The sequence below is a fragment of the Catharus ustulatus genome, chromosome 4, assembly GCF_009819885.2.
Source record: "Catharus ustulatus isolate bCatUst1 chromosome 4, bCatUst1.pri.v2, whole genome shotgun sequence".
Lineage (NCBI taxonomy): Eukaryota > Metazoa > Chordata > Aves > Passeriformes > Turdidae > Catharus > Catharus ustulatus.
The window spans coordinates 39,359,922-39,381,093 of record NC_046224.1 but is presented as its reverse complement, the minus strand read 5'-3'; the positions used below and the strand labels follow the sequence as shown (position 1 = coordinate 39,381,093).

The 21,172-nt window shown below is 36.9% G+C and overlaps 2 long non-coding RNA genes across 4 annotated transcripts in view; both read left to right on the top strand.

Moving 5' to 3' along the window:
* Window positions 1–483: 483 nt before the first annotated feature.
* Window positions 484–17,741, top strand: LOC116995433. Of its 2 annotated transcripts, none has more exons than XR_004417729.2 (6): window positions 484–1,043; window positions 6,868–6,983; window positions 7,086–7,267; window positions 9,015–9,148; window positions 10,972–11,356; window positions 17,657–17,741. It is a non-coding gene; the product is annotated as an uncharacterized LOC116995433 (long non-coding RNA). The 2 variants fall into 2 exon arrangements; XR_006162967.1 differs by lacking the exon at window positions 17,657–17,741 and having other exon boundaries at window positions 10,972–11,168; window positions 11,260–11,746.
* Window positions 17,742–21,172, top strand: part of LOC116995432 — a 75,592-nt gene continuing 72,161 nt past the window's right edge. For both annotated transcript variants that reach the window (XR_004417727.2, XR_004417725.2), the window contains exons 1-2: window positions 17,742–18,003; window positions 18,908–19,045. This is a non-coding gene — a long non-coding RNA (uncharacterized LOC116995432). The remainder of the gene's footprint in view (window positions 18,004–18,907; window positions 19,046–21,172) is intronic.

Genomic DNA, 21,172 nt, shown 5'->3' with positions numbered 1-21,172 from the left:
AAGAAACATTTAATGTAAGATTAGATTAGTCATAAATATTTTATAGGGAGAAAATACATTACTTCAGGTACATCCCAACATCTTTATGCCTATAATTCTGTGCATCTGCATACAAATAAAAGGGATGCTCTGTTAGCATATTGCACTCCTACCACATCCTTCTGTTGTGGGTGAGTCAGTCTTGAAACAATCTGAAGATTGTCTTGATTTTGTATCCAAAGTCTAAAGCAAGATACATTTAGGGATGACTTTTCTTCCCTTTCTCTGTACTGTCATCTCAGCAGCCTTTGAAGTTAAGTTATGGCTGTTCCCAGGCATTTGAAGATCTGTCCTTGACTGTCCATAGTGTGGTTCTGCCTGGTGCAGTAAGGGACAGGTCTGGCAGCCTCCTTGTTGTTTTTCTGTATCACTATGACAGATATGCCATTTTGGCTTATTCTGTAATGAAAAACTTAAGTACTGCAATGTTAAGTGATGGCGTAGAGGTGTTTTGCTCAGTACCTTTAATCACCTTTTGAACTGTAACACTTTTGAGCATTGGTTTTCCTTCCCAGAGAAGACAAGATTTGCATCATGGAAGTCCCATATGAGTAGGAAAAATCAGTCTTCATGAATCAAGCCAGGAAAGGGGAAAGTGGAGAGAATGAAACTGCATTTAATTTCATTCTTTCTTCATTCTCTTTGCCTTTTGTGTCAACAAACTGCATACCAACCTGCTTCTAGTGTGTTGTTCCCACATCCCTCCTGACTGTACTCTCATTTTTATGACCCAAACAGCAATCCCAAAAGTTCCTTTCTCAGGGGCTTATGATGTCTCTGGGTTGTGACTCACCTGCAGCAGTCCAGGCTTCCCGTTGGCTGGTGACCACAGAGCTGAGGACACCCTGTCTTACAGCAAATGGACCTGAACTGAGGATCTCTTGATGTGAGCCCTAGGCAGGAGCTGGGCATGGGCAGCAGCTGCAGGAGCAGCCTGGTGTGGAGCTTCCTGGAGAACACTCACAGTTTTACAAAGCAATAACACAGCTCAGAAGAGGTGCTTGGTAAGATTGCTCTGCTGTGTGCTTTAGGGGTGTTCTTCACTGTAGAGGTTTAATAAACTTGAAGGAATCATAGTGTCTGCTCTGGAGCCTGCCTGCTCCATTTGTTCCTGTGCTATGTGAGGACAAAACAATGCTGGGTGATTCTATTTGAATCACACATTAACCAAATTTCTACCAGTGACTTAAAATAGAAACAATACTAGCTGCTAAGTGTTTCACAGAACCGTTTAAAACTGTCTAACCAAATGAAATTAGCAATAAGTTCTTAAAAGGTTGTTTTTTAGTTTATGTCTATCCTCTGCAGTTTTGTGCATCTGTAAATTCTGCCAAGTCTGTATTTCTTGACAGGCAATATTGGTGTTCCTTTGAAAGTTTAATTTGCTTCCTATGAGATTTTCTGATATATAGTAGAAGTTTAGTTATGACTTAAGCTTTAAAAAAATCCCACCTTGACTGTTTCATTGCCTCTGTGATAACCTTAAAAATCTGTGTGATCCACATGCTACCACCTGCATGCTCAAGCAACAGCATTTCTTTTAAAAATGAACACAATTATTAAGAAAGATATTGGACTAAAATAATAAAAGATATATATATATATGCTCTTATGTTGAACATGGGATTCTTATGTTTTCAAAATAGTTTTAGCTGTATACTAGGCAGCAACTTAAAATTTTATTTTTATTTAGCTGTGGATTCCCCTTAGTCATCTATACTAGTGCAAACAGCAGTCCCCATTCAATGCACAGAAGGCTTTTATTAGGTTGTAAGGGTAAGAATAGTTTCTTTGCCTTTTAAATTTTCTCTTTTGTTGGCAAACATATATTGGAAAGAGAGAGAATTGGCTAGCAATGTCCCATCTTGGTGTTTAATGAAATGCTGTTAAAAATCAAAAGTATGACAGAATTTATTTCCTTCCAGCAGATACAAAAGAAATACAAAGTTGTTTACAATAACACCATTTTACCATTTATTTCCCTTTTTTCACTATATGATAAACACAGTATTTCTTGTGCAAGATGACCATTTCTCTTCCTCATGCACCCTGTGGAGTAATAACAACCATCAGTTCCTTGGTGCCAGTTCTGCTGGTACTAATGAAATCTCTTCTACTGATTTATCTTGTGGTTAATTTTACTTTGGAGCCTTGGAATGACATAAACATTGATTGAAACTTTTCATAGGTTTTGTGCCTGAGCTCTTTCCCATGTTGGCTTCTCTGGTGTGTGCATTCAGGCCACAGCCTGTCCCTCCTTAGGGGTGTGTGTTCAAGGTCTCTGCCTTCCACCAGAAGTCTCTTTTGACAATACCTGTGGGAACAGTGTGTTTAACCTCTCCACCCCAAAGTTTAATTTCAGCAAAACTAACAGTCCAGAAAGTGATTAATGAGGGTGGTAAGCAGGCTGACAAGGCAGATAGTATTGACTTCATTAACCTGTTTAACTTGGGAACTTGGTAAAAAAAAACCCATAAAAATTAAATGTAACCTCTAATGCTTCCTTGTCATGTGGTATCGGAAGTGAGAGTCACTCACACAAAATTACAGTTCCAAAGAAAATGTATGCCATTATGATAAATGTGATATAAATAGGTAGATAGGCTAGCTTTCACTAAGTCATTGTCCTGCCCCAGACTGGCTGTACTGTAGTGATTCATAGATAATTTCTTGTAATGAATGAGCATAATTCTGCTTGGAACTTGGAAACTAGTAGTAAAGCTTGTTTTTAAGACATCTATTTATTTTAATGATACAGTAGAAACTGAAACTGAAATAAGAGCAGAAGTCTCCTCCTTTTCTCCTTCAAATTCTTTTGGAAAGAGCACATTTGACTCTCACATCTTATATAGGTGTGAAAAGGTAAATGTCCCTCTGATTGCAATCTCCATCTTAATTAGAAAAAACTAAGGAGCTATTTGGGTTTGTACTTTTTTTGGACCAGAAGCAGGAGATTAGCAGTCTCATCAGTGGTGGTACTTGTCTTGGTGCATCTTGGAAGAGAAACAGAATTGAAAGGGCTCTTAACTTTTGGGTTAATTTTTATAATAAAAGTAAATTTTTTTGAAACTCAAGTCAGGAAATGGAAAAATGAATGTTCTCAGGGTAACACTAACTCAGCATCTTTGAACAAATAGACCTTTTTCCCCCAGCAGATTTCTAAAGCTTATTATATTACCATTTGTTTTGTTCTGCATGGAAGAAATTCCCTTCCTTGCAAAGTATACACTGCCTTCCGTACACTGTCAATAGCTAAACAGTAATAATAGCAATGATTAACGGATCAGATGTACAGTCCAATTAGTAGAAGTGGGTTTTAATTTCCTGAGTCTTGATTGGGGATGATATTGATGCAACCTTAATTTTGACTGTGTATATGTTTTGAAATGTAAATATAAAACAATACATCCGGAAAATGTCATCAGGCACAAGTGAGATGTGCTAGGCTGTGTCCCTCTAATGCAAGAGCAAACAGCAAAGAAAAAAGCAGCTAAGTCATTCGATATCCTGTGCTTCACTCAGGTCTGCATCACAGCCTTATCTTCCTCCCTTTCATCTCACACAGCTCACATATCATTACACCCCCCTCATCCAAGCAATTTTGTTATCAGCCACAATTATTATTTGCCAACACACTGAATAGAAATTATAGAAGTGAAATTTATAAATTGAAACTGTCGTGTAGTTCAGCTACACTCTGCATATTTCTCATGAGTTGTACTGGCCAGTGCAAGCTCGGCCATGAGATCATGTAGAAGGGCTTTTTAAAATTCTGCTTGGGGGTTTTCTGTACTTGTGAGGAGTGCAGAGGTGCCCTGAGCATTGAGTGTGCTGCCCTCTGCTGCTGCCTCCCTGCTCCTTGTACCTCTGCTCATGGGGACCATCCCTCACCCGGGCCAGGAACCTCTTGGCAGGACCAGGGCTGATGGAGATGAGGCCGAGCAAGAAGCAGCAAGAGGCAGGTCTGCCTACAGCACAGCAGGGAGCAGGCTGGAGGTTAAACACAGCTCCCAAGCTGAGGGGCAGCGCTTTCCCCATCCCCGACCCCGATTTACCCAGCAGTGGTACTGGAGCTAGCTGTGAGCAGCTAAAGCCCAGGATGGGCCAGGAGAAAGGCTGCAGGATGCCTCTGTACCTCAGGCACGGCTCTGTCATAACCTCTGTCTCTAGAGAGGAATGTATCAATGTAAATAGAGTTTAATTACTTTCTCTTCATTCCCTGTTGAGAGATGGTGAGAGAATGAAACCAGGACGTGTGGAATTGGCACCAATGGGAAATTATTCCAAGTAGCATTTGTCTCTTATTGGCCCCTTCTGAAACCCATACAGTCAGATCTACCATCATCAGAAAAGAAAATGTGGGTCTGAACGTTGCAGATCTGATGACAATTCTGATCTTAGTGACTAATGCTGTCTGGGGAAAGGGAAGAGGTGATGCTTTGTATGGGAAAATAGAGGTGAATGAAAACTGACCTGGAGAAAAGTCGACTTTGAGAATGCTTTAAAATCCTCAAGTCTTGTAATAAACCTAATGGCAACTCCACAACTTCTACTTGGATTTCAGAAAGTAAGCTTCAATCCAGTATTTGACACTTCGGCTACTCCCTGAAATTGTAAATTTTCCCCTCCTGTGTTAAGGTTCATGAACTGCAATAGCAGCCTAAATATTTCACCTTTCTTTTGTCATTTTGTTTCTGTAGAAGTTGGGAAGCTGAGTTGTTTAATATATGAACAGGGAATAATTAAGAGACCTCGATTTGATTCCTTCCTTAATGGATGTGAATGCCAAGAGTAGCTAATAATGAGGACGAGACTTGCATTTGTTGATTTTTGTTAAGAAATGTGGGAAAGAAAGGAGAGGGAAGTGTTTTTCTCCTTTGTTTTCACTGGAAAAATAATAGCAAATGGACTGCAATGTAATATTATTATTATTGGTCAAAGAAGAGGCTATATTACAACCATTTAATTCCACAGATTCATCAGAGCATGGCTAATTGAAGGTCAACAAGTTAAAAAATGTGCCCTCAGGACACTTTTTGTCCCTGCAGTTTATCTCATGGAATGGTAACTTTTGCTTCTTCTCAATATTAATAAGGTGGTTCATTTTGTTTCCTAAAAATGAATTAAAGATGGTGAATTTTCCTTTTTATAGGAAAATAGCAGAAAGAATATTAGAAAAGAACAAGCCTAGAACTGTTATTTGGGTATCTTTCTGTCTGTGAGGAGGACCCCTGTGGTGTTATATTCAGAGACATTTATTCACTGTCTCAAAGTGAATCTTTTCTCAAAGATCTAAATTTCAGTTGTCAAAACTTTCTCCTTTCAGATATAGCAACGGAAGACTTTAAAGCCATGGGAATAACCTTTGGCTTGAATTTAAATGCATGTCTCCAGGGACTTTAAACTCAAATCAGACTGCTTTCTAACCAACAGATTTTGCAGGTAATACAATATAGTTCAGAAATTATTTTCAGAGCAAGGCCTTGCCGAATTCACCACCACACATACTATGAGTAAGCTGAAAGAAGAACCCTCAGTACTCCAGGCAGACACTTAAAACTCCTTTTGTTTATATTCCCTTGCATTGGTTCTTTTTCACTCTACATCAAATTGTGTGTCTTTGGCAGCTGGTGCTTGTTTCCATCTCTCTTGTAAACTGAGCTACTCATAGCTGCTCTTGGTTTCATGGTATGCAACACTTCTGCTCCAAATTTGCTTCCTTTGTTTTGGCTGGTGTGCTTAAGGATTCTTGAAGTGTTTTTCCATTTCAGAAGAGGATGTCTCTGAAAACCCAGGCAAGTCATCCCGGCTGGGTGTGGTATGCCAGTTGTGTTGGCTGTGAATATGCTGGGGAGCTGTAACACGAGGATTGTACATCTCTGTGTAATGTGGATGTGTGTGCACAGCCTTGGCCAAGTGTGCATACACACTCACTCTTCTCTGTGCAGGCTGCCCTAATTCATGCAATGCAGCTTTTCTCCTGCACAGCAGGTTTCTGGGGCCATGACTGTTCATAACCATTATTAAACAATAAGGAATGATAATCCAATGTCTTTGCAGGCATTAACTATCATTTTGGTTTCAACTGTGTTGTGGGTGCGTTGTGTTCATCTCAGTTTAAGGACTTCTGTAATACTGACTGCTGTTGGATATCAGACAGAAGATGGCCTTCACAGGTGATGTGCTTCTGTTTCTTAGAAAGCAAATGTTTTGAAAGAAGCTTTGCTCAGCCTTCCAGCTGCAGTGCCACAGCAGTCATATACTTCCAGGGAATTGAATGCTGTGGGGAGTGTGTGTTAAAATGCTTAGGAGCAGGACATATAAGTGTCATTAACTGAAAGAAAATAATCAATTATTTTTACATGTGCTGAAAAGGAGCAGTCTAAAACAGCAGTTCATCACAGACAGCAGTGCAACCATGATGTACTATTCTTCCAAACCAGAAATCTCATCCTATCCAAGTCTTCACTTGTATCATACTGTGCAGTGTTTTTTTGCCCAGCATACATATTAAAAAGGAACAGAAACAAAACACACAAAAAAATCACAAACCCTCAAGGTCAGTCAGTCTAAATAATAAGAGGCAATACAAATGCATTTTATACATAAACAGAAAAGGAGTGGGGAAGGTCTTTCTCATTATGCCAAATGGCAGTCTGGCTATGATTTAATGCATTTGAAATTAAGTCTGTCTCTTCAGCTGTACATTTTTACTAGGTCTGCAGAACAGACTGGCAGACAGTGTGAGCAGATGCTTCTGGTTGGAGCAGGATAAATTTCTTTGTGCTGGCTTTTTTGTCTGATAAAATCTTTTGAATCTTTTTGCAGCAGCGAGCTTTAGGTGTTTTCCAGATGAAGTGTTGTACCAAATGAGCCCACTGGTGTATCACTGTAAGGAGTCTGTAAAGGCAGCTTCTGTTTAAAGATCTCTTCTTACTGCATAGGTAAAGAACAAATATGACTCTATGACTTCAATATTTTTCTTTCCATTTTCTCATGGCACCTAAAAAATGTCATTTTTCTTGAGAATTCTTGTGATTTTTCAGAACTGCAACATCTGGTCCTTTAGGGATTTGCAGTATGTGAAATCGATATCTTACGTCATAAGCAACCCAAAGAAAAGGAGACTATGGTTTGGTGCTTTTTTCTTCAGAATCAGGAGAAGTAGTAACCTACTATTTTTCATGCTGCCTTGTGTGTGGAAGGGTGTTCCTGGACAGTTCTAGTGGTAAGATATTTATCTGTAGTAAAACTCATAAAGTCCCAGATCCCTGTTTCTATCCCACAAACAGACCCTGACAACAATGCGCTTTTCCTGAAGAGTGGGGAAAACATGTTATACTACCATTTATTATGAACTGTCATCTAGCATACTTCAATACATGACAATAAAAAAGCACCTCCAGAATGACATGAGGCACAGGATAGACAAAACCATGGCTGAGTACCATTGACTGAACACATTAGATGTGTAATTCATTATTGCTGTTTTGAACAGTTCAAAAACTTAAACTTTTACTTTAAACCAGAAAATTATCTAGGATTTCCGAAAAGTAATCATGCTTCCTGAAAAATTCAAATAAATTGAATTTAATGGAAAGAAACAAAAAACAAAAAAAACCAAAAAACCAAAAAAAAAACCAACAAAAAAACCCCAAAAAAAACCAGAAAAAAAAAGCAAAAGAAGGAAAAAAAGGAGTTTAAAATGCCCTTCTTGATAATTCTCTATATGCATATTTTTCTTTGTTCCTCTTTTTTGTTCCTATGCTTTTTTTTTCTACTTAGAAGCTTTGTTATCTGAGTCTTTAGTTCTTCCTGCTCCTTTCATATCTTAGCTACTCTTTCAGCAAGAGTTTATGGCCTGTGAGCCAATTGCCTTTTTCTTCTTTAATTATGGAAGCTGAAGGCCACTTTGTCTGCCCTGAGTGCTTAATTGAAGGAGGACCATGCTTGCTTTTTTGTTCCTGCCTAGCTTGCCAAGAGTATGGTGCACTGCACAGAAGGGACAACAGCTTCTTTGGTGATTTCTTTTTAACTAGCATCCTGAAGTAAAAGGGGGAGCCAATAAGGAGATTATAGTACTCTGTCCCTTATTTAGGAAGGATTGTGATGGCCTAGTCTGGGTTAAGTATATGTAGAACGTTCTTAGTTTTTCTTTTACCTTGGTAGAAGTTGTGGAAAATACTTTTTTTAAAGGCGTTCACTTAACATATCTTGTGTCTCTCTCTTTTCCCCCATACTGAAAGGGGGAAGGGGTTATGTTCACAAAGAATTCCCCTACTTTCTGCTCTTTCACTCTTTCATCACTAAGTGATATTTTTCTCATTAATTTATTATGAAAGAATTATATGTGTGGTCACTGCAAGTTGGTTTGGCTTTTTATATGCCATTCCTATGAATCAGCCAGTATGTGACTTTGAACAATAATTATCTCTATTCAAGTTTTATTATTTATTTGCCTTTATATTCTTTCCCAATTTGATATCTGAATGAGTAATTGTTTTATAGAAGGCACGTCTTTAAAATTATTCCATGCAGAGATAAGATTTCTAAGCAGGGAATTTAAATTATTCTTACAGTATTTATGCTAAAATGACAATCAGACACTCTGGTTCTACCCTGAGACACTTGCTAAATTGGTAGTGGGATTGAACTTGGCTCTGACTTTTCAGAACATGCAGATCTTATGACTGAGTCATGAAGGGTGAACTGTCACATATCAAAGCTTAATTATTGCTTAAGTTTATCCTTCAATCATTCTCTGATTTTCTCATACTAAAGGAAAAATATTTCCTGTTGTGATGCCCTTTATTTTGCCAGGAACAAATGCAATGATGCCAAAGGAAGCTGTGATTGCAGTTGAGTGACAGAATACAAAAAATAAAAGCGATAATTAAGTGATGCTATGAATATTGGTTATATATTACGTTGTCTCATGTAAGCACTTGGGACTTCTGTTGTCTTTTTCTTTCTAGTGCATCATTTTTCCACAATATTGGAAACCTGGTCATGTGCAGAGATTTTCTTATCTAAGGACACCAGCTGTTTACTGGAGGATGAAACTAGTTGTTCCTTTCTCAAGCAATGTCTGTCACAAGGAGACAAAAATGTGTGTATGACTTCATTTGTTTTCATAATGACAAATGTAGTTTAGTTAGGAAATTGATTATAAAAATAGAAACCAGGCTTTGAAAAGCAATTTGAAGATATAGTGTAGAGCTGTTATGATCATTTTAAGGCTACTGAGAATATTTCACTTACGTAGTTAATTTTTTCAGTGTCTAGCAATAATGTTAATGCGGGAAGCCAGTGTTGAGAGTAGTATGCATGCTTGGCTAATATGCACCCAAATTATATGCTAACTACTTAATGCATTATTTCCATGGAATGAGTACATAGAATGCAAATGTAATATAAAGCTGAGACATTAATCTTCTTCAGAACACTCAAGTATCAGCACAGAGGAGCAGTAATCTCATTTAGACTTTCCTCAAATAATGTTGAGAGAAGATTTTGACTCTCTACTGGTTTAGAGGCATAAGCAACAATTTGAGAGTCAGGATCTGTCAGATTCAGGCTACCCTTGAACCTTGAAATATCTCAAAAACTTAGGCTGAAAGAAATATTCCCGGTATCGAGGCAGTACTGTCCTGTCCAGACATGAGCTGGGCTGTGTGTCGTGCTGTTCCTCCACTCCTTCATGTTGTCAGTGCTGCTCACTGTTACTCTGTATTAATTCTGACCAAATCAAGGAAGCATCCTTTCTGTAGCTATGGAAGAAATCTCTACCTGTTGATATCAACAAACTACTTGGTGTTTATTTTAAAAACTGTATTATGCATGTTACCTAGGCAGACCAGTTACTTCAAATTTCCTCAAGGCTTGGATAATGTTCTCAGTACTCTGCTGCCGCCTTTGAAAGTTCTTCCACCAAAAGGAAATTAAGCAGGGTCATTTAACCAAACAAACAAGTATCTGAGGAAAGTAAAATCAGCTTGGTCTTAAATACATTTGTTTGCTTCTTGGCATGCTAGAATTTTAAACTTTCAAATTCTCTTGGTTCAGTTTTGTGTTTAGACATACACTTTTGTCGTTGTTTTGCTCTCTTGGCGAATGTAAGACAGAGGCTACAGGTGCACTGACAGCAGCCCAAGGAGGTAGCAAGTATATTTTAGCATGAGACTTGCTTTCTGTGATTTGGTCTAATCAAAATCAGCATGGAAATGGCTGTCTCCACTTGGAGTTTTATTAGTCCACATATAATGTTGCTATTTCACCTCCTTACTTTTCTTTACATATTTCATGATTGTGACATGAGTCCATATCTTTAACAGAAGAAATTGTTGTAGATTATTAAAAGATTCAATTTTCTTTAGAAAAACACCAGGATTTCCTTCTTGCTTCTAAATCCCAAGCCTGTGTGAATACATTGGCAGAAATGCCACTTTACTTTAGCTGAGGAGACCAACAGAATGTCTGCAGATTCTTTGCACGCTGTCTCATTCTATGAAGACCCAAGACTTTGTCAGGTCTCTGGACTTCTCAGGTGCTGCAATACCAATTTTTAAGACAATTTTTTGGGGATACTTGGATACCTATTGATGGAAAATTAGGATCTGGGATGCCTCATGGGTTGGGGTTTTTTGTTGTTTATTTGTTTTCAATACTATAGTACTCAGTGCCACACTGAGTACAAGACTTTGAAAGATGGTGGGGGCTGCAGGTAGAATTCACAGAATAACAGGTAATTGCTCATGATTTATTAAACACCAGTTTTTAAAATCCTTCTAGACAATGTCTTTGAAACATATTGAAGAATTTAGTTAATCTTTACCGTGTTTAGCTTTGCTTGCAAGTGGAGATCTGGTTGTACACAAAAGAATTTAAACAGAGTTGTCATACTAACATTTAAATCTTTGCTTTCCGGCACAGCAGCACTGTGGGTGTGTTATATAAATTGCCACAATGGAGTGTATTTCAGATCCTTCATCTCAGAGGCCATCTGTCATTGAAAGTGGCACATTCACCTGCCCATCACTTCTGCAGAAATGTGTGCACTAGACAGGGCATATCCCCGTGAAGTTAACAACAGGAGCAGCTCTTCATACAGCTGACTTTGGAAAGACTTGGTAATCAAGCTCTTTCAGATGGGAACAAACACCACAAATAGATTGTTCTTTCAGTCTAAAAGAACAACAAATGCTTTCTGTTTTGCTTCAGAAAAGAGCAAACTAGTTCCCTGAAGGATATTTTTCTACTTGGTAGAATCCAGCATTGCTTCTGTGAGCTCTTCTCTGCTGTGTCTGACCCTTGACAGGTAATCACAGAGTTCTAATAAGAAAAATTATCCTCAAGTCCTTGAATGGATCTAGACAGGATTCAGCATTTTAATGATTGTTAATACTTATATATTTCTCTCCATTTTCCTTCCACCTTTGTATTTCCTTTAACTTGATGAAGTGGAAGTAAGACAGGCATGATGTCAGCCATTTTTAATATTGTTTCTCTGGAGTGTCTTTTAGTTTGAGAATATGTATGCATTTCTGCATTTGTCTAACTTTTCTTTAATCTTTGTTTAATGCAAACTGTGTGAGTTGTTGAAGGAGGAACTTGACAGTGTGGATGTGTGCTCACAATTTGCTCAAAGAATTTCAACTATGGGTCAGAGATTTTTCTTTCTAATCAGTGACAATGTACATAACCTTTCTGTCTGCTGTAAATGTTCCTGTCTGTAAAATGAGGTTTTACTTGCCTGCCTCACAGGCATGTTGAAGCTTAATTAGTGTAGGTAATAAATGCTAAGTATTATTTTGAAAGATCTATTGCTCTCTAAAATGATCAAGTTTGGATCTTAATTCATAGCTTTATGAGCTAGGATTCAGTATTGACTACCTTGATTTTCACAAAGCCTCTCCTGAATTTATTAAGGGATTTAACAAAATAAGTCTTGAAAACACTTATGATTCTTCTTAATAAAAAGCTAACTTGTACTTGCATAAAACTCATAGAGCTGTGCATATTATCAGAGTTTTCTTGAATGACAGTCTTTGAAATGCAAATGTTGTACAGGTCTTCCTCATCTGAAGAATATATAGTTGTTATTGAATTACCACATATAAAGTGTTTTTCTGCAGATACTTTCTTAAATTATTTTCTTCAGACTCCAGAATACAGAAAGGGCATAATTTAAAAATCACATTCATGTGGCATTCTTTCAACATTTCACAAATAAAACCAAATTAAACAGTGGAAATATATTCTATTTTTTAAACTGGGAGAACAAAGAGTAAAATATTGGAGTTTTGGGGTGCCTGGACTTGTGCCTCATCATGTGTAAACCCTTTCTCAGCATTCCTTGGAAGGTAAGCAATGCATTTTTCTCTTCTTGTTTCAAACCTGCTCAAAGAGGATATACTTTTTTTTTGGTTGTAAAATATCTATCAGAGGTATTTCTGGAAAATTCTAGCAATAAATTTAAAATATGCAGTATAACCCCATGGAACAATACAAAATTCTGCAAAATTTAGAGAACAGTAAGAGGAGCTTTCTAGAGAAACTTTTTCTATTGTAAAGTTAGTTCTGTGTGTGTTTTGAATGTGATTTTCCTTTTTCTGCTCTTGCACTTTTTCTTGAGGCCATTTTTTGCTATTGTGGCATCTAATTAAAATTAGCCTTACTTTAATCAGGGATTCTGAGAAAGTTCTTCCCATGAATTCTTCTAATCTAAATGTTGTCTAAAGCTCCAGGATGAAAATGTGGTTGCAAGTGTAATTCTTTTTCTACAATTTTAGCTTCTTTGGTAGTGTTAAAAATCAACTCATCCTTGGGGTTCATCTCAAGACTCTGGGATTCTCTCAGAAGCTAATAATCATAATGTTTCCATGTCTTTTTTGATAGTTAGGAACATTTTTGAACTTGCCTGTGTAAATACAAAACAATATGTAGAAAACAATGAAATAAACTCCACCACAGGTCCCTTCATTTTAATCCTTCAAACAACAGTTTACTGTGTACTTGCTGATGTGCTGAAATTTGTGGTGGTGTTTGTTGTTTACAACGCATGCACTGAAATAGCTGTAGATAGTTGCATTCACAGCTGTGCCAGATGATGTACAGAAGTGGTCATGCATAAGCTCCTACACATGTTCAAGTAGACGTGGCTTAAAAGGGATTTATTTATCTCTTGGTGGTTAGTTGTTGATTTCCAGTGATAAGAAGGTGCTCTTGTACACTGGTGCAGTTTTAGGTACAACAGTAATGACATTCAGGTTAGTTGTGTTCTAGTAAAAATTTGCAATGTCTTTTTATGATGAAGAATGAAAAACATTCAAGGATTTTCTATGTAGCACAGTTCTGTCTCCCCATCTATTTGAAGGGGAAAGTCTGCATGCAAGTTTTCTTGATGTTTTCATCCAATAAGGAAGATTTCCAGCAAACAGTTTTGTATCTTTATCAAGTTGAGATGTCACTGAAAACAAAACTGCAAAGCACTTCTGTATTCTCTAATACTGACCCAAATGCAGTAAGTGTTTAATTTTGGAGCTTTAAACTGGCTCTGAATGACTGGTCTGATACTTCCTGCTTCACCTCCTATACTTTGGTATTTGTTTTCTTGTTAGGAAGCAAGTGACTTCTTAGATTCAACTTACTTTACAAGAGAAATATCTTTGTGATCCTAAAGATAGTCTAAAAGGCTGCCTTATTTTTCTTTCTAAATTTTTATTTAAAGATCTCAGTGGAGATTTTTGGTTGTCTTTCCCAGGAAATGAGGATACCTTAGACAAGGAATTCCTCATGCTACTGGCATTGGTTCTGACAGATAGAAAATATGCTACTGGCTTCTCATGCTGGTGGGTAAATAAATCAGGAATTCATTTGGACAAGAGGAAATGGAATGAAAATGCATCAGGAGTAGTTCAGAGTTAGCACTAGGAAAAGATTGCTCACGCAGAGGATCAAACACTGGAATGGACTTCCCAAGGAAGTTGTCATAGCCTGAAAGAATTCAAGGAACATTTGGATGAAACTCTTAGTTATATTATTTTGTTATAGGTAGTCCTCTGAGGGGCAGTGAGTTGGATTTGGTGATCCTTATGGTCCATTCCAACTTGAGATAATCTATGATTTAATACTGCAGAGATTTTGACCGATGGAACTAGGACTGCAAACTTTACAACATTTTGTAGTTCATGTCTCACAGTAGGTTGCAGTTTTTCAGTATTTGATTAATTACACTTTGTGTGGGGGATGATTTTGGAAAATCAGACAAAGTAGCAAATTACTTTCTCCAGAAGGAAAAATTAAGAAGTATCCTTTGTTTATAGTGTTTTCTTTTATGCTTTAAAGAAAAACATGATTCCTCCCTATGTGTCCAGGAAAAGTATTTTTAATTTCTTTTGTGGGTAGTGCTCAGGCTGACAAACCAATAATTATATAACCTATTTCTTTAGCTATCTATTCTGCTCCCCTGCCCCTTCCCACTCTAATCTGGAGTATGAGAAAAAGGCTGAAGAACTATTGAGGAAGGGGAATTATCTGTAGATTTTTTTTTTGAAGGATGAATTTCAATGAGTAAATATGAGCTCTAAAAGTGTTGGCCTCTACTGCCTAAGCTAAAAGACAAACAGTGTCTGCGTGAGGTCTACCTGCAGAGTGTGACAGGAGGAAGGATTGTCACACTCTGAGCTTGACCTATTTTTCTTGTTAGATGAAGAGAGTGAGTGAATGTCCTGGATGCCTGTCAGCTATATGACTGTAGAATCATTTCTATTAGAAGAGATTTAACTAAAAGAGTATAGCAACAAATATTTGCTTACTTTAGTTGGCACATTCCTGCTGTATTTAAGAGTTTTCTCCAAGGAGAATATGCAGAGCTGTGTGCAAAGAAGCATGAAATTCTTTTTTTAACGTAGACTGTTAGTCAACTCTTCATTTCAAATGTCCTGTTTAGTCTCTAAAAGTTAAAAAGAAAACAACTTAGTTTGTGTTTTCCTTCTAAAAAAGTAATTTCCTGAGGGTAACTTGGCTTAGGGAAAGACTGGGGATAAATTCAAGTTTTGTACAATGCCCAGAAAATCCTTGTGAATATTGCAGACACCATTTGAACAGTTTGGAAATAACATACTATGAGAACATGATTTAGTGCTTTTAGGTAGAATGAAACCAACTTCAAAGGTTTTTGTTTAGTAAAAGAAAAATTTCTTATCCTTTCCCCTTCAGAGAAAAAGCTTTTCACATTTCTTTTTATTGATGAGTTATTTTTAAGGATCTTCATTTCCCCCTTGTTGCATACAAATTCTCCTCAGTGATTCAGTTTTGTGCTGAGGTATGTGTTCATATAGGATTTTAAAATAACTATAGTGTGTAAAACAGGGAGTGTAAAAACAGAGTAGAACCCAGATGTTTAGCATGGGTTTTTTTTTTCCAATGCATGAAGAATCTGCACGAAGACAGTATTTATCATTGTGAGTCAGATAATGTTGATTACTTGAACACTGTGCTTAATACACTCATTGAATGGTCCTTGAGAGGGTTCTGGGGAAAAATAGATATGAAGTGTAGGTTCAGATTCCGTCAGGTTTGCTACCAGGGACAGTTTAGTGACTGCTTGCCAAGGGGTAACAGGACTTTAAGGAGCTCATCTAGCCCACCCTTGTGTCCCAGGGCAGCAACAGCTCTCTCTGCATCTTTCCAAAAACTGCTGTACCAATTTTGGCCAGGACCACTTGTGGAGTATTTCAGTAACCAACACAATCTTAGTAACTCTCAGCTTTTTTTTTTACGTTTAGTCCTTCACTTACACCTTGCTGCAAATTCTTTTTTTTCAATGAACTTCATCATAACTACTAATGTACTTTATGCTCACAGTTAGTGCCTATTTAGAGGCTGTGGGTCCCTACTGATTTTAATATTCCAAAAGCAAAAGTCAGTTGTATAATTCACTGTAAAAATAGATGACAATAAAACAGTGAGCTTTCTGTAGATAATCTGTTTGGAAATAAGTAATTAATTGACATAAATGCATCCAAAAGGAACTTGTCTGTTTTTTTCCTCTCTCTCTCTCTCTTTTTATTTTTATTTTTTTGTCTAAATTAAAATATCTTGCAAAATCTACTGTTATCTGTTTTGTCCATGTGAATTTTGAACTGACTTTTCCTCTGTTGTATGAAAGTAAGGAAACTCCTTATTTTTTATAGTCACCTGCAAAATTTCCAACTCAAAAAGTTTTTTATAGAATATTTATCTTTACATTATAAGAATTTAGTATTTTGAATAAGTTAGACCATTTCTGACTCACAAGATTCAGAAACTCATGAATATAGAAACTCAGAAGAGTGAAGGAAATGGCTGGGGTTAACCACACACCCAGCTTCTATTAAGCTGGTTAAAAGAGGGGTAGGGAAATACTGTGCTTGCATTCTTCAATCTAAAGACTACATTTTTAAAGGATGATAACTGAATAGAGGTGTTTACTTAGCTGAGTTCTGTTTTGTTGAGAAGATGATGGTCTCATTTATTTAGCAAGGGGTTAAACAGAAACTAATCCTTTAGGCTTACTTTGAAAGGTGGTTATCTTTCCAGCAAGAGAAAGCATTGTTTGCTTTGCCAGAAGCAGTGTAAGTCTTTCTTAAATCATCATGTTCTCTAAAGAATAAACTTCTTAGAGGAAGAATATCATTGGCAAAAGCAATGTCTTCAGAAGAGTCCAAAAATTAATGAATGTTATTTCATTTATATCTAACAAACATAGGCATTTTGCTTAATGTAGGCTGTATTAAAACTTTTTGTGAAGAAAGTAATTTTTTTGTGTACAAGTGCTCTAATAGAAGTACCATAGGTTTTGGGAAATGGAACAGAAGTGAGGTTGGCTCAAGTTAATTACATTTATTCAAATGAAATACTATTCTACTGAACTCTTCAGGACAAGCAGAGAAAGTACCAAAACCTTTTTCAGCCAGTATTTATCAATTTCAATTATTTTTGACAGTTTGTGTTGCATGTGTGCTTTAGCTACAGTGCCTTTATATCGACAGTTGGTAGCACAAGCCTTTTAAAGCACAAAGGGTAGCAGTACTTCAGCCAATCTGTGATAAAAGGGAAAAAATGAAATCACTATGGAAACTGCAGGAAGAATCTAAAAGCTTTCTTTATAAAGTAAACGTCTGATGTTTGTGACTGCGGGGGCAAAAAATTCATAAATCTGTACGATGCTATCATCTCTGATTTGTTATCGCAGCAAATGCCAAGTCTAAGCAGCCTGACCTTAGCCTTATTAAGTACTTTCTTTTCAGATACAGTTATTATTTGACAATAGAGAGACTGCAGTGCTCCAAGGGGGAAAACTAATATATTTAAAATATGTGTGTGTGTGTGTGCGTGCGTGCGTCTGTGTGCGTGTGTATATATAACTATCCATCTTTTTTACCCTGCAATGCTTGTAGAGTTGAGAGCACTGAGTGTGGGAACTCAGGGACTACTATTCTGAGCACAATTGAGAAAACTATGTTTCGTCCCATTGCATGTGCTTGTCTTTGATCTCAAATTGAAAATCTCTCAGCCTCTTCCTCCAATCCAAAAGCAAATAAATACTGAGAGAAAGAAACCTCTCTCCTCTCAGCACATAGGGCCTCCACAACCGAAAAATGAAGGTGGCTGTAAGAGCTCTGATGAACCTGTTTGGACAACAGACAGACAAAAAAAAAAAAAAAAAAACCGAAAAAACAACCTGTGTTGGTGGAGGAGTTTATGAACACTGCAGAGATCATCAGACAGTACAGAATATCTTGGCTCACACGGGCCATTCTCTTTATCTCAAAACAATACCAGCCAAGCTCCTCCGATCCTACTACTGAAGAGCTGCGGGAGCAGGAGGACAGTAACTAATATGAATCTTATTGTCCTATGAAGGAAAAAAAAAGAAAATGAAAGATAAATACATTAATTCAAAGCAAGGCAAGATATCTGGTAAGTGTTTTTATTGTATTTGGCTGCTTGAGATGGAAGATTGTTTTTAGTCATAAATATCTGCTATAAACAAGATTTGAATGAGTGTGGGGCTTTTGTGAAGTTTGTTAGTTATATAAAAATTTCATGCCTATTTTTGCATTTCCAACTTAGTTTTTTGATTTCTCTGTTTTGCTGTTGTACTGTTATGAGTGTGCAAGATTTCCAAGTCTGATGTTTTAAGATGCTCAAAAGAGCACTGTTTCCAGGCTCTTGGAATACAAAAATGCCCATGAGCAATACATATTATTGTATATTATATATACATACACAAAACCAGGCTTTAATATTTGTTTTAGTATGACAGTTTCAAATATACTGATAATGACCCAAGCCAGGCAAGTATTTTCTGACTGTTTTAAGCTCTCAAAACAGCATGAATACTTTAACTCTTATTGAATAAATTTTTATATGAAGATTTAATCTATGACAGCTGACAGCATAAAGTTATTTGGCTTTAAATGTGAGAGGCTAGAAGAATTCTTGATTATATTCGGATTTCATAGTACATTGGTGAATGTTATTATAGAGTGTGCTTGTGCTATTAACAGAAAGATTCCAGGTTAACAGTACAAAACCAGAGACAATACAATTCTGTTGGGAGCAGGTCAGTCTTTCAGTAATAAATATAACTCTAAGAAAATATATAGTTTGACTTATTGGCTTCATAGCAGCTTTTTATACATACAATGAAAACCAATTATCTGTGGAGGAAATTTGACTTTGTGGAATGGAATTAAATTGCTTTTTAAAGGCTTGCTTAAACAGCACTAGCTGGAGGGAAGTCCAATAACATTTTTAGCTCTGAATTGTAATGACTTTGCTACATTAATAAATCAGGTTGTGTTCTGGCTTTTATCAAAAGATTCCAAGGAAGAAAACTATCCACAGCAGGTTGAAGCCACAGGGGCAGTCCTGACTTGCCTTTCTCCATCCAACTACTTTACTTCAAAAAGTGTCCCTTCAAAAAACCAGCAACTCCCAGGGATCAGTGCTTGAAACGGTAGGTTCAAACCCATCCAACATAATCGAAACAAGTGATAAATATTAATTCCTGATAACAAGTGGATTGTCAAAATGGAATATCTGTAATGTAGTGTGCCTACTTAAATTACTGTTCTTAAGGAAGCAAGGGGAAAATTCCTATTCATGTTCAACACATTTGGGGTGGTCTTGATATTGTTTAGGGGGCTTGGGGTATGTTTTGTGGGTGGTTTTTTTGTTGTTTGTTCTTATTCTGTTTATCTCTTGTCTTGATACGGAACTGGGTACAAGATTGAGTTAAAAACTAAACTTATTCAAAAGAGATGGTTTAATTCACTCTACATGTGTGAATTTGCCCTGTTACTGTAATTCCTGTACTACTGGTCAGTTAGGCAAATGTTTGGGCTCATTGTTGAATGGAGGGAGGTTTTACAAAGTATGTATTTGGGGCACAGAACCTACAACTTCACAAAAAGAAAAGGATTTATTTGAACGGTGCTTTGGTCTGCTGATGTTAGCTCTAAAGTAGTCGGGGGAGGAAAAACGATACTGTCACCTTCTACTCATTTTCTCCAACAGATCACATATCAAAAATGTAATCTGTAGGAAGAATGTGAACTGGTGAAATCTACCTCTGATGTTGGTTTCCTATTCCTTTATGTACAATGTTTGTAATTATCTTGCTGAGTCGTAATCCCTGACATTTGCTTTCAGAAAGCAAAGTGGAGAATGCAATACGCTAATTATGTTTCTGTGAAAGAGTTGAGGGGAAAGAAGTTGTGCTCTTTAGAGGAGCATTTTAAACAAAACCAATTTTGTTAATAATATACATACCAAATTTTGGGAAGGTTAAAGTTTCTTTATTGTCTGTAATTCCAGGTGGTTTATATTGCTGTATACAAACATAGTTGAATGTATGTTAATTCTAAGTTCTTTCCTAAACTACATGCTCTACTTTCTACATCCAAAGCAAAATAGGTACTGGCTTATGTCAAAATACTTTTATATCTTTATGTTTGCTATCTTACATTTTTCAGTATTTTCTGAGATAAATGAAGTCTAGTTACCACATAACAAATAAACATATTTTGCTTATAAAAAAAAAAATCAATGCTTCCTTATACGATGTTTTACAGTAGCTTTTGTATTAAGGAAATGAAGATCAAGGGTAACAATGAGTTAAATTTAAATTGCACTTCATGAAGATCACCTCCTGTTACGTTCTTTTGTATAGGGAACTAGCCACAAACAATGTGAAGTTGTAAAACTGACTTATGATCATGGAGGGAGCTCACTTTTTATCGATAGGTTTGTCCACAAAGTGAGGCAAAAGGTTAATTGAGGTTGCATATTTGAATACATTATGTGCATTTCACCTCTGTAAGACATTACTGAAACACTCTGCTTTTTTCACGTCTAGTATGAATAATTTCTAAATACAAAGGTATTTACTACAGAATCATTAAAATGAAATCTCCAAAGGAAAATGGATATGTGATACTGGTGTGTGCCTTTGTTTGCCAAAGTGGGGCTGTGTGGGTTAGCTGACAGAAATGACTCCAGCAGTCTGTTCTCAAGCAAATTTCTCAGATACAGAATTGTTATGCAAGACATACCTGGCTTTCTTTATGCTCTCTTTTTGGGAAATCAATTCAAACTGTTCAAATATCTGATGGTATGTGAGATTAGTTACCCAATGTTTTGCCCATAATGCTTGCTTTTAGTAGATGACTTCTACAACTAAAAAAAAAAAAAAAAAAAGGAAAAACCTTGCTTTTCCTCCCCCTTTTGCCCTTCCACTTAGTGCTTGTGTGGTTTTTGCTGTTTAAAATAAAGATTAAAAACAATAGAGAGAATGAGAGAGAAAAAATAGGGCCAGTCAGTCTAAACAAATATCATCCTTTACATTAATCCCATAGCTTGCACTTCGTAGCAAGGCATCTGTTACTGGTGACTTGGGGTAGACTTGACTGGGAAGAGCGGCCATTGTCCCTGGCAAAGGTGACCTCCAGAGTCTGTGAAAGCCTTTGGGCAGAATGCTTCTCTCCAAAGGTGAAGAAAGATGTTTTCCTCATGAATGCAGCCTGGGGATTGCTCCTGTAAAAGCAGGGAGAGTTTCTGAGGAGGAGGAGGAGGAAGTCACACC